The 15,588-nt window shown below is 46.5% G+C and overlaps 1 protein-coding gene and 1 long non-coding RNA gene across 3 annotated transcripts in view; one reads left to right on the forward strand and one right to left on the reverse strand.

Annotated features, from left to right (window-relative positions):
• The window catches only part of C2CD4C (C2 calcium dependent domain containing 4C), a 302,746-nt gene that overhangs the window by 119,859 nt on the left and 167,299 nt on the right, over window positions 1-15,588 (forward strand). The window lies entirely within an intron of this gene.
• On the reverse strand, window positions 1,189-2,278 carry LOC141098472 (uncharacterized). The gene is made up of 2 exons (XR_012234247.1): window positions 1,701-2,278; window positions 1,189-1,303 (listed from the first exon to the last, which is right to left on the reverse strand). It is a non-coding gene; the product is annotated as an uncharacterized lncRNA (long non-coding RNA).

Raw genomic sequence — 15,588 nt, forward strand, 5'->3', positions numbered from 1 at the left:
TGACTGATGTGTTCATTTCGGAGATGGAGGAGGAGGTGCAGGAGCTGTAGATTGTGTGAACAACCCTGATTGACCTAGGGCCCGCAATCCTCAGCGTCGGGAGGACGTGTTCCATCCCAAGATCCGACAATGTCCTGGCTTCCATTATGTTAACCCTGTGTGCCATCAGCAAGATGTACCATCCCTGCCCACAACCACTTATCCACTTTTTCGTGGTTAGGTGGACTTTCCCAGTAATGGCATTGTTTTTAGTGCACAGCTAATGTGGGATACATGCTTGTGTAATGTGGGGACTGCACACCGGGAGAAATAGTGGCAACTGTGGACCAAGTCCCGAGGGTCGGCTGCCACCAGAAAGTTGCGGAAAGCTTCAGTCTCCACGAGCCTAAAAGGCAACATTTTGAGCGTAAGCAAATGAGAAATGTGTGAATTTAGTAGTGTGGCCTGTGGGGCATTGGCTGCGTATTTGCGCTTGCGTACCAAGGACTGGGGTATGGACAACTGAACGCTGCGCTGAGACAAGGATGAGGACGTGCTTAATGATGGTGCTAGCTGAGTGTGTGCAATGACAGGTGCAGGGCAGGAGGCATCTTCTCATGCACCATGGACAGGGTATTGGCTTGCATGCACAACAGCGGAAGAAGCAGTGGTGTCACGCGCAGACACGGTTCCTGGACCCTGGGGTTTGGCCCACAAAGTCAGGTGCTTTGCTGCCATGTGCCTGATCATGCTGATGGTGGTCAAGCTGGTAGTTTTGCTATGCCTGCTGATACTGGCCTGGCAGGTGGTGCAAATGGCTTTTTTGGGGTTAGCGGAGTCTTTAAAAAACAGACTCGGGAAGACCTAAGAGTTGGACTGGCAACTTCCGTCATGTTTGTGTTACGGGGAACAGTTCCCCATCTTCTGCCTGCAGCCACCACACTGCTTCCTGCCTGTTGGGGTGCTATACCTCCCTCCCCCTGTGTGCTACTGTCCGTTCAGGTTGAGGTTCAGTTACTATATCATCCACCACCTCGTCTTCCACTTCCGCACCCTGGTCCGCCTCCTGACTTTCTGGCAATTGTGTCTCCTCATTGTCCACCTCTTGTGACAATTTCTCTCCATTGCCTTTGTGTGATCGTGGCTGCTCAAATATTTGTAAATGGATGGACAGTCGCACTCAGAAAATAAATAATCTTTGCAAAAGAGTCTTTGAAGAAAATTTTTATATGATTTTTAATTCATGTGAGATTTTTCCAATAAATCAAATAATGAAACACCGCAAACAAAAAAGAAATATTCCAAAGGTCTTTCTCAAACCATACTGCAAAAGAAGATGTAGAAAATAATTACAACACTGAACTCGGTGAACAAAATATCAAAAGCAACTAGAGATACAATTGTATACAAAATAATTATATACAAAAAATAGTAAAAAGGGGTTAAAAGAAGGGGGAGGGGAAGGGGGGGAATGGGGTTTGTTGAAGAGACCCAATATATACAGCACATGTTCGGGTATACAGAGAAATTGACAACATAGGGATCTATAAAATATCCAAGAAGATGTCCAGTTGGTCATGAGGACAGAAACTAGAGGGTGTCAAAGGCTATTGGCAGAAGTCAATATATATAAGACATTATGCTTCATAAATAATATGACAGGGGGTGGTGGAGGCAGGCGGCAAACACAGAAAAGTATGGCAGGCATAGTCTGTACTGACCTCAATAGAAGATTCAAGGAAAACAGCAGGGAGATTAATTGCAAAGTCCCAGTTAGGGGCTGTGGAGGAAAATAAAGGTGATGAGGTAAAGAGAATGGAGGGAAATCAGGACGCCAAGAAGTGCTGTAGTACTGACCTGGTAGCGTGATGGAGGCAGGAGTCTGCGGTGATGTGAGTGAAGGGCTCAAAGAGCCCGGTTTATAAATATTCAGTCAGTGTGAGGCTGGGGGGAGGGGAGATGCAGAGCGCAGGTGTCAATGTATCAGTGAGAGGCTGAAGCGTCATAGTGCTGGTGTGAGACTGGGAGAGCATGGAGAGGAGAGGCCAAGTGAAACACGCACTATGCAGGGTCAGAGCAGGAGAGAGCCTGGGCGCCTGTGTGGCTTGTAAATGTAAACAAAGAACACAGTGGCTCTGGGCGCAGCACCTACGTATTGGGGACATGAGTTGTGAGGAGTAAGAGCAGAGGAGAAACAGGACGGCTTTAATGTAATGAAGGAGAGACTTGGTAAATAGGAAGAAAGTAGAGAGAGAATGGGGAGGGAAAATGAAGAGAGTAATGGAGAAGAGGAAAGAACACAGGGAAGGAGGAGAAATGAAGGAAGAAGAAAGACAGTAAAAAAAAAAAAAAGAGAGAGGGGGTAGGAGTGTGGGGAGAATTTCAAAGGAGGGGAGATGAGAAGAAGGGTGTAGAAATGGTTGTATCGGCAATAGAAAAAAGGTAAAAAGGAAGTAATAAAAAGGAATGAGCAGAAATAAAGAAAAAATGAAAATGTACAATAATGACAATGGATGTAAGAATTGGCTGAAAAAATATATAAAAATATATAAAAAAATTCTGAAAATTATTGGAGTAGGTAGGAATTACGGTAAAAAATGAGGAAAATAAAAGTAAAAAGGTGAAAATAAAAATAATGATGACGTGAGGAAAAAAAAGGGGGGGTAAGGATAAGAAAAATAAAAATAATGGAAAATATGAAAAAATAAAATATGAAAAAATGGCAAAAGATAAAAACATGAAATCTAAAAATTGAAAAGGGATGGAAATAAAAATAGAAATAAGAGTAAAGTAAAAATAATAAAAAAAAAATATAGAAAAATAATAAAATAAAAATGAAAATAAGGGAAAAATTGCGATACTAACCCAAGAGGGGAAAGAAGATATTAGTGAATCTGAAAAATAAAGGATTTATGAGAGGTGAGATGAAGGCCGCAAATCCACCACCCTGGAGGTCAAGAAAAAGGAATGCAACAATTAATCAATAGTATACAAATACATGCTCATGAAAAAGTGCATACAATAGACAAAATTCCAAACGACTTATCATGGAAGTAAGTCCAACTCACGATTGAGGCCCTTGGGGGCCAGAGTCGGCAGCGTATAGATCCAAAAAGACTCCCTAGATTTAAGGAGCTTGATGTGGTTGCCACCCTTGCGAGGTCTGTCGACCTTCTCTATAACCTGGAACCTGAGCTGTGAGACTGAATGGTTGGCATTGATGAAATGGTGTGGGATGGGGAGCCAGGTTTTCTTGCACCGAATAGTCGATTTGTGACTGGCAATCCTATCACCCACGTGTTGGGTGGTTTCGCCTACATAAAGTAGGCCACAGGGGCACTTTATTAGGTATATTACATAGTTTGTGCCACATGTAAAAAAAACCTACAACCACGTAACACTTGCCAGTGTGAGGGTGTGTAATGTGGCTCCCCTTGATTACATTGGAGCAGCATACGCAGCCCAGACAAGGGAAGGTGCCTTTGCGTTCAGTGTTGAGGAAGGTTTGTCTAGGCAATTTAGTTAGGCTACCGATGTCAGCGCGAACTAACTCATCTTTAATGTTTTTTGGTCGGCATTTGCACATAAGTGCTGGTGTTTTAAAAGCCTCAATATTAGGGTAAGACTTTGGTAAGATCGACCAATGTTTTTTGATGATATGGTAGATTTTGGGCATGATGGGGTGGTGAGTATGTACAAAAGTAACCCTTTCCCCTTGGGGCTGAGATGGTTATGTGGGGTGGAGTTCCAAGGCTCGACTTGCTTCACATTCAAGGAGTTTTATGGGATATTGTCTCTCTCTGAATTTATTGGACATTTCGTTAAGACTAATCGGAGCAAGGGTGGGGTCAGTAACAATCCTTGCTACTCGTGTAAACTGGGAACGGGGCAAGCTTTTTTTAGTGAAGGCAGGGTGGCAGCTCGTGTAATGTAAAAGGTTATTGGAGTCGGTCGGTTTGACATATAGGTCAGTGGAGAGAGAACCAGTACTGGTCTTGATTACCAATGTATCCAGAAAGGAGATCCGGGAGAGATTCCAGTTCAGGGTAAATTGTAATTCAGGTCTAATAGAATTGAGGTGTTCCGTGAAAGAATGCAAGTCATCAAGAGTACCTACTCATAGACAGAAAATATTGTCGATGTAACGTAGCCAGCATTTACTGTATGACATGAAAAGAGCATTGTTGTAGACATGAGAGCATTCAAAGTCATTCATGCGGGCGTTAGCGTAGGCGGGTGCTATGTTAGCGCCCATTGTGTTCCCACGCCGCTGGAGGTAAAATTGGTCCCCAAATAGAAAGAAATTTTCTTTCAAAACGATAGAAAGAAGATCAATGCATAGCTGAATGGAGTTATGAGAGAGATCAGAGGAGTCAAGAAGCGTTCTGGTAGCTTTAATCCCTAGATCATGGTCAATGGAAGTGTATAGGCTTTTGACATCTATTGTGACTAAAAGGCAATCAGGGGGAATGTTGAAAATTTGATTGATGAAAGAGAGAAAATGACTAGTGTCTACGACAAAGGACCTGGTAGTTTTGGTGAGGGGGGTCAGGATTTTTTCAAGAAAAATGGAAATTGGAGACAGAATAGAATCTGTAGAAGCAACAATAGGACGGCCAAGGGGTTTGTGTAAAGATTTGTGGATTTTAGGTAATGTGTAAAATACCGGGGTAACTGGATTGGGGTTTTTTAGAAATGTACAGTAGCAGTTTTGGAACCCACAGTTTTTAAAGTCAAATGTCTATCTAAGACCTCATCGATTAAGAGTTTAATGCGTGGTGTCCGGTCGCGGGGAATTTTTTGGTACGTAGTAGGATCGGAGAGTTGGCGGAAGATTTCTTCCATGTAATCGGAATTATTTTGAATGACAATTGCCCCTCCCTTGTCGGCTGGTTTGATCACTATCGACTTATTATTTTTGAGTGAGTCTATGGCTTGTCTTTCTAAGGGGGTGATGTTATTATATGTGGGTAGTAGACCTTTCTGATGTTCCTCAAGGATGTTATCTATGTCCTTTTGGACCAGATCAATAAAGGCTTCAGCTGCATGAAAGGTGCGAGGGGGAGAAAAATTACTCATGTTGCGTAAGCAGAGAGACAAGATTGACAGTTCAGGAATAGGGTCCCCCCTGTTGGAGGGACCCTATTCGCTAGGTTAGATGAATCCAGTCCAAAATAAGTTTTCAGACGAATGTTCCGAAAAAAGTTCTGCAGGTCTTGAGTCAGCTGGAATTTGTCCCAGACGGGAGTTGGACAGAATGATAAGCCTTTTTGAAGGACTGAGAGCTCTAGGGGGCTGAGGGTGTAGGATGAGATGTTGAAAACCGAGTTAGTGGGCTTACCTGTGATCTGGTTGTTATGCGTTCCGTGGGGTTTGCGGTTTGCCCTGCAGGTCGGTCTCCTCCTGCAGTCTGATGATTGTTGTATCTGGCTGGATGACGCCTGGCTAAAAAATGATGCTGGGTTGAACTTCCAGTGGATCTGTCGCTGTCGGTGTGATAAGAGCCTGTGCGTTTTGAGTTGTAGTTTCCTCACCCGGAGCCCATAATCGTCAGTGTCCCTTTGGAATTTGGCTCTCTTCTTATCCTGTAGGTTTTTACGTTGTTCGTCGAGGGACTTGTCGGTTTTGCTTTTGAGGTTTAGCCAATCAGTACTGGAAAGAGTAGAACTGAGTTGTTCCTCTATTGATGTAATTTTCCTGGTCGTCTCGGTGATAGCTGTGTAAAGAAAATCGATAGTTAGCAGAATGATATCGAGTGAGCACTTATTGAGTATCTGCTGGAATCTCTCGCAGAACTCAGGTTTATCTGAAAACAAGGTGGGTCGCAGGTGGCTCCATAGGCCTCATGGGATTCTCTCTAGTTTGTGGTACTCTGCCAAAGTAGTAGCATGCAGATCATATGCCAATAGTCGTCGTCGTTCCCTCTCGTAGTCTCTGGAGCGGGTTTCTTGAGCAGGGGTCTTTTTTTCCTCTACTGTTCAAATATTTGGGCATCACTACATGCAATCTCCTCTTACCCCGCTTCAAGTGGACCAGGTGAGAGGCCCAAATTTGTAAGTGGACACTCTGAAGAGCTGTTGACTTTTCCCAAATGTGGGATCAGATATCTCCGGGCACTTGACATAGAGGAAGGAGGATCAGGGTGAGGAATATGTGGTCCACACTCATGGCTACTGAGACTTGACCATGTGGAAGACAGAGTGGTGGTGGTGGAAAATTGACTGGAAGCATTGTCAGCTATCCAACCAACAACATTTTGATACTGCTCTGGGTTCAATAGTGGTGTGCTGCGGTCCCCTAGTAATTGGGACAGTAAGGTCAGGCGAGAAGATGTGGGTGTTTTTGCAATTTCAGCTTGACCACGGCCTCTGCATGCACAATCACCATCACATCCAGTTCTCCATCCTTTCCCACGCACCTTGTCCATTTTAAATGGAGAACAGTATTTTTCCCTTCCCCATTACAGCACCGCACATGAGAGAAGGCATCCACCCCCAGGAACAGGAAACCTGTAGCAGAGATAAAAGAAGGGGGTGGCACCTCTCTCCTCAGTTTTGGTTTCCTGTTTCTGCAGGTGGATGCCTGCGGCAGGCCTACATACCTCCAGGGAAATCCCCCTCTGATATATTCCGGTCAGGAGGCCGAGGTCCATGTGGGGGGGAAGGCAGCTGGATGCGGTCGTGCGTGCCTGTAATCCCGGCTGAGGGGGGGGCTGTCAATGCCGTGCTAATCCCCTCCACTGGACTCCCCGGCGGCAGCTCCTGTCGGGAGGCTGGGCAGGGAGAAGGCGTGCCCATCACGACGCTGGCGCCGACTGAATGGGGGATGACTTCCGGTCGCACCGGAAGTGACGTCACACACCAGGGGAAGACTGTGTGCTGGACACTTCCGGGAGGGAGCTGATCCAGGAGCGCGAACACCGCTCCCCCATATAACTTAACGGGGCGCACTCAGGCGGCAGCAGCTGGAAGCATAGTGGACCCCGCAACTGAAGTGTGCACACCAGAAGATCCAGAGACCATGGTACCTGAGGGGTGGGTGAGTGCCTTTGTAAGGCAAAAAAATGTGTGGATAATGATGCCCTCTATGTCATGTCTCCCCCTAGGCAAAAAAGGCCACCTCCAAACAAAAGAACAAAGCATGTGCTTTATGCAGAAAAAATCTCCCTAAAGCATACGACAAGCGACTCTGTCACTCATGTATTAAGAAAACAGTGGCCGAAGAATCGACGTCCCTACTCCAGAATATGAAAACTATGATCTGGGATGAGGTTAAAACCACTGTGAAGGAGCAGTTAAAGCAGCACATTGACTCAGCTCTGCCAACCCGGCCCAACCCCACCCCCACCCCCTACAGAGATTCAAATGGTTGAAGACTCAGAGGAAGTGCTGGGGGAGTTAGGTCCCTCTGATGACTCAGAACCGGACTCATCGGATGAGGAAGAAGGTAACCCTTATTTTATATATGAGGATATTGGGAAATTACTCAAGCTGGTTAGATCTACCATGGGGGTGGAAACGCCTAGGGAGCCGCGGACGGTACAGGACTACATGTTTAGTAATTTAGAAGGAAAGAAATGCAGAGTTTTTCCCTTCCATGATAATTTACTCAATTTAATAAAAAGGGAGTGGAAAAATCCCAACAAAAAGATGTCCATACCACAAGCACTTAAACGTAAATACTCGTTTGAAGAGGTATGTGAAAAATGGGGAAAAAGCTCCTAGACTGGATGCTGCTATTGCCAGGGATAGCCCTGCCATTTGAAGACATGGGCTCCTTAAAGGACCCCCTTGACAAAAAAGCTGACGCTTTTCTAAAGTCTGCGTGGGAAGACTCAGCATGGTCATTCAAACCCGGGGTAGCCGCCACTTGCACAGCATGTGCTATGGTAAAGTGGTTAGAGGAACTCTGTGACCAGATAAAAAATAAATGCCCAAGGGAAAGGCTGCTAGAAGCGATACCTTCCCTTCAGAAAGCGGCAGGATTCCTGGCAGATGCCGCAGTGGACTCCGTCCGAGGTGCCGCCCGTGCATGTGCCCTTTCAAACTCTGGGCACAGAGCACTATGGTTAAAAAATTGGACCGCAGATTTCCAGTCTAAGGTCAAGCTCTGTGCAGTCCCATGTGAGGGACAGCACCTCTTCGGAAAGGCGCTAGACGAAATCTTGGCGAAAGCGTCAGATAAGAAGAAACGATTCCCACCACCCCCCTTCTCTAGGCACCGCTGCTCATCCTTTTGTGGATCAGGGAGTAGAGTGGGCCGGGGCCGCTTGGATGACAGGTCTATGCGGGGCAGACCCTGGAGAGACAGGAAGGAAAAGGGATTCCTCTTTAGTAAAACCACCCCGAAGTACGACACCAATGACGCCAGAATGGAGGTGGGGGGAAGACTTCGGTTTTTGTTCCCCAGTGGGCAGCTTTACCCGCCTCAAAATGGGTAATCAATTTATTAGCCAAAGGTCTGTGACTAAGCTTTCGCAGCTCCCCGCCACAGCGAGTAAAAATGACTCGTGGCCAAAAAGAACCAGGCCACACTAGAGAGGGAAGTTCAACTCCTCATACAAAAGAAAGTGTTAGTAAAAGTACCACACCACCAAATAGGGAAGGGATTTTACAGCACCCTGTTCCTCACGCCAAAGCCACACGGCTCACTGAGAACGATATTCAACTTAAGAGCATTGAACCAATATATCCGAGTGGAGAGCTTCAAAATGGAAACTCTAAAATCGGCAGTCAGGCTACTTGACCCAGGCTGCTACATGGCGGTAATAGATCTGACCGATGCTTACTACCATGTGCCCATATGGGGAGAACATCAGCAATACCTAAGGTTGGTAGTGGAGATTTCTCAGGTCCCTACTCACCTTCAATATCAATGCCTTCCCTTCGGGGTGTCAGTGGCTCCTCGCATATTCACTAGTGTTGAGCGACTTTTGGCTTTTTAGGGTCGAGTTTCGTTTCATGAAACCCGACTTTTCCAAAAGTCGGGTCGAGCAAAATCGGCCGACTATAGGGAAAAGTCGGGGTCATCCCGAAACACGAAACCCAATGTAAGTCAATGGAGAATTAAAGTCGGCAGTGAGAGGAGGATAGGAAACACACCAACAGTGCCCATTTGAATGCCAAAAGCATAAATTCTTGTTACTGAAGCTTGTCAACCTTAATTAACTTCATAATACTAGTTACGCACTGAAAAATGGGGGTTATTTGGCTACAGTTGTGGGGGGGGAGGGCTGGCTCCAGGTTTTCGTGGGCCCAGGGCCAAAGAGCGCCCCTTTAACACATACCACAACTCATGATGCTCCGATACGGCAGAGAAATAGCAGTATAGTACAATGAAAAATACTTCACTTCTTACATCTCATGACTGATATCCATTTTAAATTCTCCAATACTTCCAAAAACGGACAGTATATAACTCCATACAGTATTATGGCCAGCGCTGAAGTGCGCTATACAGAGTAATAAGGCCCTTATATTTCTCCATACGGAATCATTATTCCCATATAATGTTTCAAACCGTATATGATGAGCTCCACATAATGCTACAGTATATGTTGGTCCCAATGGATGAAGCTCCACTGTCTTATGGGCCCAAATAATGCTCCATATATAATGGGCCCCATTTCTACTGCTCTAGTGTATAATGGGCCCTGTAAATGCTGCTCCAGTGTCTGATGTCCACCTTTGGAATGCTCCAGTGTATGGTGGGCCCCATGTATCATTCACCAGAGTATAGTGCTCCCCAAAAATTGCTGTCCCAACATTGAAAACAATTACATAAGTCTCCTTGCTAGGGAATCCCTGCACTACTCTGAACTCCTTGTCGTCCCCATCTTCCATCTCACTGCACTTGGCTGTTTAGGCCCTCCCACCGGCAGAGACACTTTTGCGTACTATGCGGTGCCCTGTGCCAGTGCCATCGCCCATGAGTATACCCCCCCACCTGCTCAAGGAACCTGCACTTTCATCTGCACCTTCCTCTTTGTCACCGTGTAAGGTGGTATAGTATGCGGGAAGGGGAACCTGAGTTTCCTCTGGGTCAGATTCTGGCTGTGTAGAGTGCGAGGGGAATGTAGTGGTCTGGGTCAATGTACCAGCAGCATCATCCAGCAGTGGCTGGGCCTCAGTGCACTTGTGGCGTCCCCAAGAGTACGGTCGCCACTGTGGCATTGCCTTCCTCCTAGGGAGTGTGTTGTCAAGCTTGGGAGCAACAAAGGATCTCTCTAGCAGTGAAACCAACACACAACACATTTCCCACTCCAGGCCAGCAGGGAGACCTCTGAACCTGACTGCTGAGGAGCTGCTCTCTGTGGTCAGGAGGAGGTAAGTTAGGGCACTCTGTGCAGGGAAGGGGAAGTGTGTGGACGTGAGAAGGGGAGCTGGAGGATGAGCAGAGTTAAGGCTCACTCCTAGCTGGAGCGCATGGTCCGGATTCCGGTCTCCGAGTTTGTAGGGACACTGACGTTCCTGCAGCAGAAACCGGGGGAAGTAGCAGCTATAAATGCTCTGTACCCAACTAAGGCTTGGAGGCCCCAGCATCGACGTGTGCGAGGCAGAAGGAAAAGGCTACAGCTGTCTGCCATACAAGTAAAGTCTGAGGAACATCTGTTAGGAGGCGTTTCAGTGAACCACGGTCCTGTGAGTGCTTCCCCCACAAGCTTTCCATTCTGGTCCCGGAGGTTGGCAGAGGTCCTGACCCGGAGGACACAGCACGGAGGCAGGCATCTGTGTAACCTGCAGACTGTGAGTAAAGCTTTGGAACTGCACGCTCTGGTGTCCTACAGTTATTCCAGCACCGCTACATCTGGGTACCAGCACCTACACCACCTGTGCCTTTCCCCCATCACTACATCTACACTTCCCTGGGACTCCAGCTCCAACTGTGGGGAGCTTCACCATCTTTGCTGCACAACACCATCAGTCCCAGAGGATCTGCATGCAGCGTCGGCCTAACATCTATGTTGCCGAACACCACAGGTGGCGTCAAACTATCTATATAAACTCTTTACCATTATACCACGCCATTTACATGGGCGCCCAGGGCCACCGTCCGGGTCACCGCTGCTGTGACACATCCCACTGACACCGGCCCGGTACCGAGTTCCCCACAGCCCTGGGAGGGCGACCCATATGCCAACTGCTGATCGGGCGGCGTTATTCCCACGAACCTCCAAACAGCGTCCCTGAAGGAAAAGTTTTAGGTTTCCGGGGGCAGTATGATTGCAAAGCTGAACCTTTAAAGGAATGTCCAAAAGGGCACCACCCAGGAGTGGAGCCTGTGGCTTAATTGGACTGCACCCGGGAAACCACTACCATACAAGCTACAGAAAAGCTGGACAGATTGCAAGCTTTGTCGATTCTGTGTGTGGTGTGGTATGTCCGTTTGTAGTTTTGCTAGCGATTTCTCAGCTTTATTCCGTTAACGGCCGAGACTCCGGCATGGCCCCGTGGTACGCGTCAAGCTTACTAGAGGGATACATGAGGCTGTGGCACGTGAGATCGAGCAATAACAGGTCTAGCATTCCAGTACATGTCCGGGGCTGCATGCACGCTACACTGAAAGGACCAGCTTTTGTCGCTTACAGGTGCAGATAACCTGCTGAACTCCGTTAGTGATGGGGATCTGGGATTCAGATTATTCCCCGCGAACGATGATTTCCCAGTAAGTTCAGGTCAACCGCAATTCCGGAGTTAGGCCTAACCGTCATTCCTGAAAAAATTACGTGTCCAAACCACAGGTGCTGTAGCTTGCTTAACAGCTCGGCAGCCGTTCTCAGGCCCAGTATGGATTCAAGAACATAGTAGAAAGTTGATAAAGGGTACAGTTTCACCGGATAACACGTATATATGTAGCCTAGTTTACACATTAAAAATATATGTCTATAGATCAGGAGGCAGACTCAGATGTTCTCAGGCCCAGTATGGATTTGACCAGATTGTACAAAGTTGAGAAAGGGTACTTTATCACTGGATAGCAGGTATATATAGCATAGTTTAAACATGTAAAATCTCCGTGTTCTCAGTATGGATTACACAGCAATCTAAAAAGTGGAAAAAAGGAAATTCATTTGAGGCGTACACAACTATATACTTTTGGTGTTATTTTTAAATCTTCATATATATTTCTGCCCACTTAGGGAGGTTTACAAAGTGGCATATGTAGATGTGGGTCATTCAGCTGCTGCAAAAGGCGAAATAGGTCAAGTTCGCGGAATAGGAGGAGGACCAAAGCAAGCCATTTTTCTGGCAACCTATGTGTCATCAAGGGAAGGTGGGACAAAATCCTTGGAAACCCATGCATGGTTCATTTTAATGAAGGTTAGATCATCCACATTTTGGGTTGACAGACGGGTCCTTTTTTCTGTCAGGATTGATCCAGCTGCACTGAAGACTCTTTCCGATAGCAGACTTGCAGCTGGGCAAGCGAGCTCCTGTAAGGCATATTGTGCCAATTCAGGCCAGGTGTCCAGTTTAGCAGCCCAATAGTCAAAGGGGAATGACCTGTGCGGGAGAACATCGATATGGGAGGAAAAGTAGTTGTTAACCATAGTTGACAACTGCTGTCTCCTGTCACTTTCCATCGATGCAGTATTACCAGTTGTGTGAGCGGTCCGTGAAAAATCAGTCCACAACATTGTCATGAAACCCCTGTCTCCAACGCCACTTCTGCTGTGTGCACCACGAACACCTCTGCCAAGCTGCCCCCGGCCCGTACGGCTCGTGTGAGAACCATCACCGCTGCTGTGTGCTTGGAATGCCTCAACCAACCGGTTAACCAGAGTTGCTTGTTTTGTAGCCAATATTAGGTCAAGGTTCTCCTGTGGCATGATGTTTTGTAATTTGCCTTTATAGTGTGGATCCAGGATGCTGGCCAACCAGTAGTCGTCATCGTTCATCATTTTGGCAATGCGTGGTGTTGTGAGTTCATTTTTCCCTTCACCATTGAGGTCTGATGAACTCCCTCCTCTGGTGAAGGAAGGTAGTGAGGCTGATTATCAAACACATGGGCAGCTAGATGATGACTGGGTGGCTGGAGTTGAGGACTGGATATAAGGCTGCCGACACCCTTCTTCCTGGCTGGTGATTTTCCTGCTGGATTCTTGGAGACTAGTCTGATTCCTGCATCTCAAAGCTAAGTTTTTCTGCTCTGCTTTGTACTCTTCAGTTTTGTTTTTGTTTTGCCTTGTTTTTTGGGAGTTCTGCCATCCCCGGCCGAAAAACTCCATTTTTGTCTCTGATCTGTTGATCTGGTGATATTTTGCTCTGTCTTCAGAATATACCTGAGTGCTGATATAGTCTTTTGAAGCCTAGCGACTTCAGGGCCTGTTTTTCCTATCAGTCGGTTGGCTCATTTTGATAGGGTTTTTGCGGATGGCAGACAGCAGCTTTCCTATCCTGTCCTATGTAGTTAGCTTGGGCCCCATCATTTGCTCAACCTATCTTTCTATCTGTGTTAGTGTTTTCATCTTGCTTCACCGTCATTATATGTTGGGGGCTGCCTATTGCTTTGGGGTCTGCTCTGGGGCAGTTTAGTTTTTCCCCTTTCTGTCTTTAGGCTATATAGTTCTCCGGCTGTGATCGAAGGGTCTAGGGCACCGTAGGAACCCCCCACGGCTACTGCTAGTTGTTGTGGATAGGTTCAGGGGTCTGCAATCCGATAGCTGCCAACCTCTCTGATTTTTCTGGACTTAGCTGGTATTTTGTTTTTTCCTCCTTCGGTGACTCATCATAACAGAATTACCAGCCATACCGCAGATCCTAGGGTACTCAATAGCAGGAGAGAATTGTAAAAAAAAAAAGAGAAAAGTGTCAGAATTTTTTTTTTTTTTTTGTGTGCATATTTTTTTTCCTCTATATCTCTGAGGCCGTAGGAGGAATTTTTCTCTCAATGGAGATGAAGCAATTGTCTGATCGTGTGGAGCAGCTCGCTGCTGAAGTGCGGGGAATTTCCGCCTATCTTGCTCATTCACATGCTGCTGAACCAAAGATTCCTACTCCTGAGGTATTTTTGGGGGATTGGTCTAAATTCTTGAATTTCAAGAATAATTGTAAATTATTTTTTGCCTTGAAGCCTAACTCGTCTGGGAACTCCGCGCAGCAGGTTAAAATTGTCATCTCTTTGCTGCGCCGCGATCCCCAGGATTGGGCGTTTTCTTTGAAACCTGATGATCCTATTCTGAATAATGTGAACACATTTTTTCAAGCCTTGGGGTTGTTGTATGATGAACCTAATGCTATTGATCAGGCTGAAAAGACCCTGTTGGCATTAAGCCAGGGTCGGGATTCGGCAGAGTTGTACTGTCAAAAATTCCGAAAGTGGGCGGTCCTTACTACCTGGAATGATGGTGCCTTGGCAGCCCTCTTTCGGAAGGGTTTGTCAGAAACTGTAAAAGATACTATGTTGGGATTTCCTGTTCCCTCTGGTCTTGACGATTCTATGTCATTAGCCATTCAGGTGGATCGGCGTTTACGTGAACGCAAAACTACACAAGAGATGTTGCCACCTGTTGAACAAATGTCTGAACCTATGCAATGTGATAGAGTTTTGTCTAGGGCGCAACGTCAGGAGTTCAGAAGGCATAATAAGCTGTGTTTTTTTTGTGGAGATGCCTCGCATATTATTTCTGTCTGCCCTAAACGAGAGAAACGTTGTGCACACACGTTTTCTGTGGGTGGTGTTCAACCCAAGTTTCTTCTGGCAATTACTCCCTGTCCACATTTTCCGCCAAGGCTTTTGTGGATTCAGGAGCAGCTCTTAACCTGATGGATTTGGATTTTGCTAAACGTTGTGGATTTCCTATGACACCTCTGCGGACGCCTATCCCTTTGAGGGGTATTGATGCTACTCCTTTGGCGAAGAATAAACCTCAGTTTTGGACCCAGGTGGTAATGCGGGTCGCCCCAGACCATCAAGAAAATTGCAGATTTTTGGTGTTGCATAATTTGCATGATACCATTGTTCTGGGGTTTCCCTGGTTGCAAATTCATAATCCAGTTCTGGATTGGAAATCTTTGTCTGTGGTGAGTTTGTCGGTGTGCCCTTGGTGATGCACCTGTTTTCTCCACCTCTCCCCAGTCGCATGATGTTCCTGACTATTTGGCTGACTTTTATGATGTATTTAGTGAGAATGAGTCTGCGTCTTTGCCTCCTCATAGGGGTTATGACTGTGCAATTGAGCTGAACACGGGGTGTAAATTCCCCAAGGGTCGGCTTTTCAATTTATCTGTACCCGAGCACGAGGCTATGCGATCCTATATTAAGGAGGCATTGGAGAAGGGTCATATTAGACCATCCTCTTCACCCTTAGGTGCTGGTTTTTTTTTCGTGGCCAAAAAGGATGGTTCATTGAGGCCTTGTATTGACTATCGTGCCCTCAACAAAATGACTGTTAAATATCAGTATCCGTTACCCCTGATTTCTGATCTATTCTCCAGAGTTAAAGGTGCTTGCTGGTTTACCAAGCTTGACCTCAGGGGGGTGTATAATCTTATTCTCATTAAGCATTGGGATGAATGGAAGACGGCGTTTAATACTCCGGAGGGACATTTTGAGTACCTGGTGATGCCTTTTGGGCTCACTAATGCCCCTTCTGTCATCCAGTGCTTC

This window comes from Dendrobates tinctorius, unplaced genomic scaffold (genome assembly GCF_039654945.1).
Source record: "Dendrobates tinctorius isolate UK_male_01 unplaced genomic scaffold, ASM3965494v1 ptg000092l, whole genome shotgun sequence".
NCBI lineage: Eukaryota > Metazoa > Chordata > Amphibia > Anura > Dendrobatidae > Dendrobates > Dendrobates tinctorius.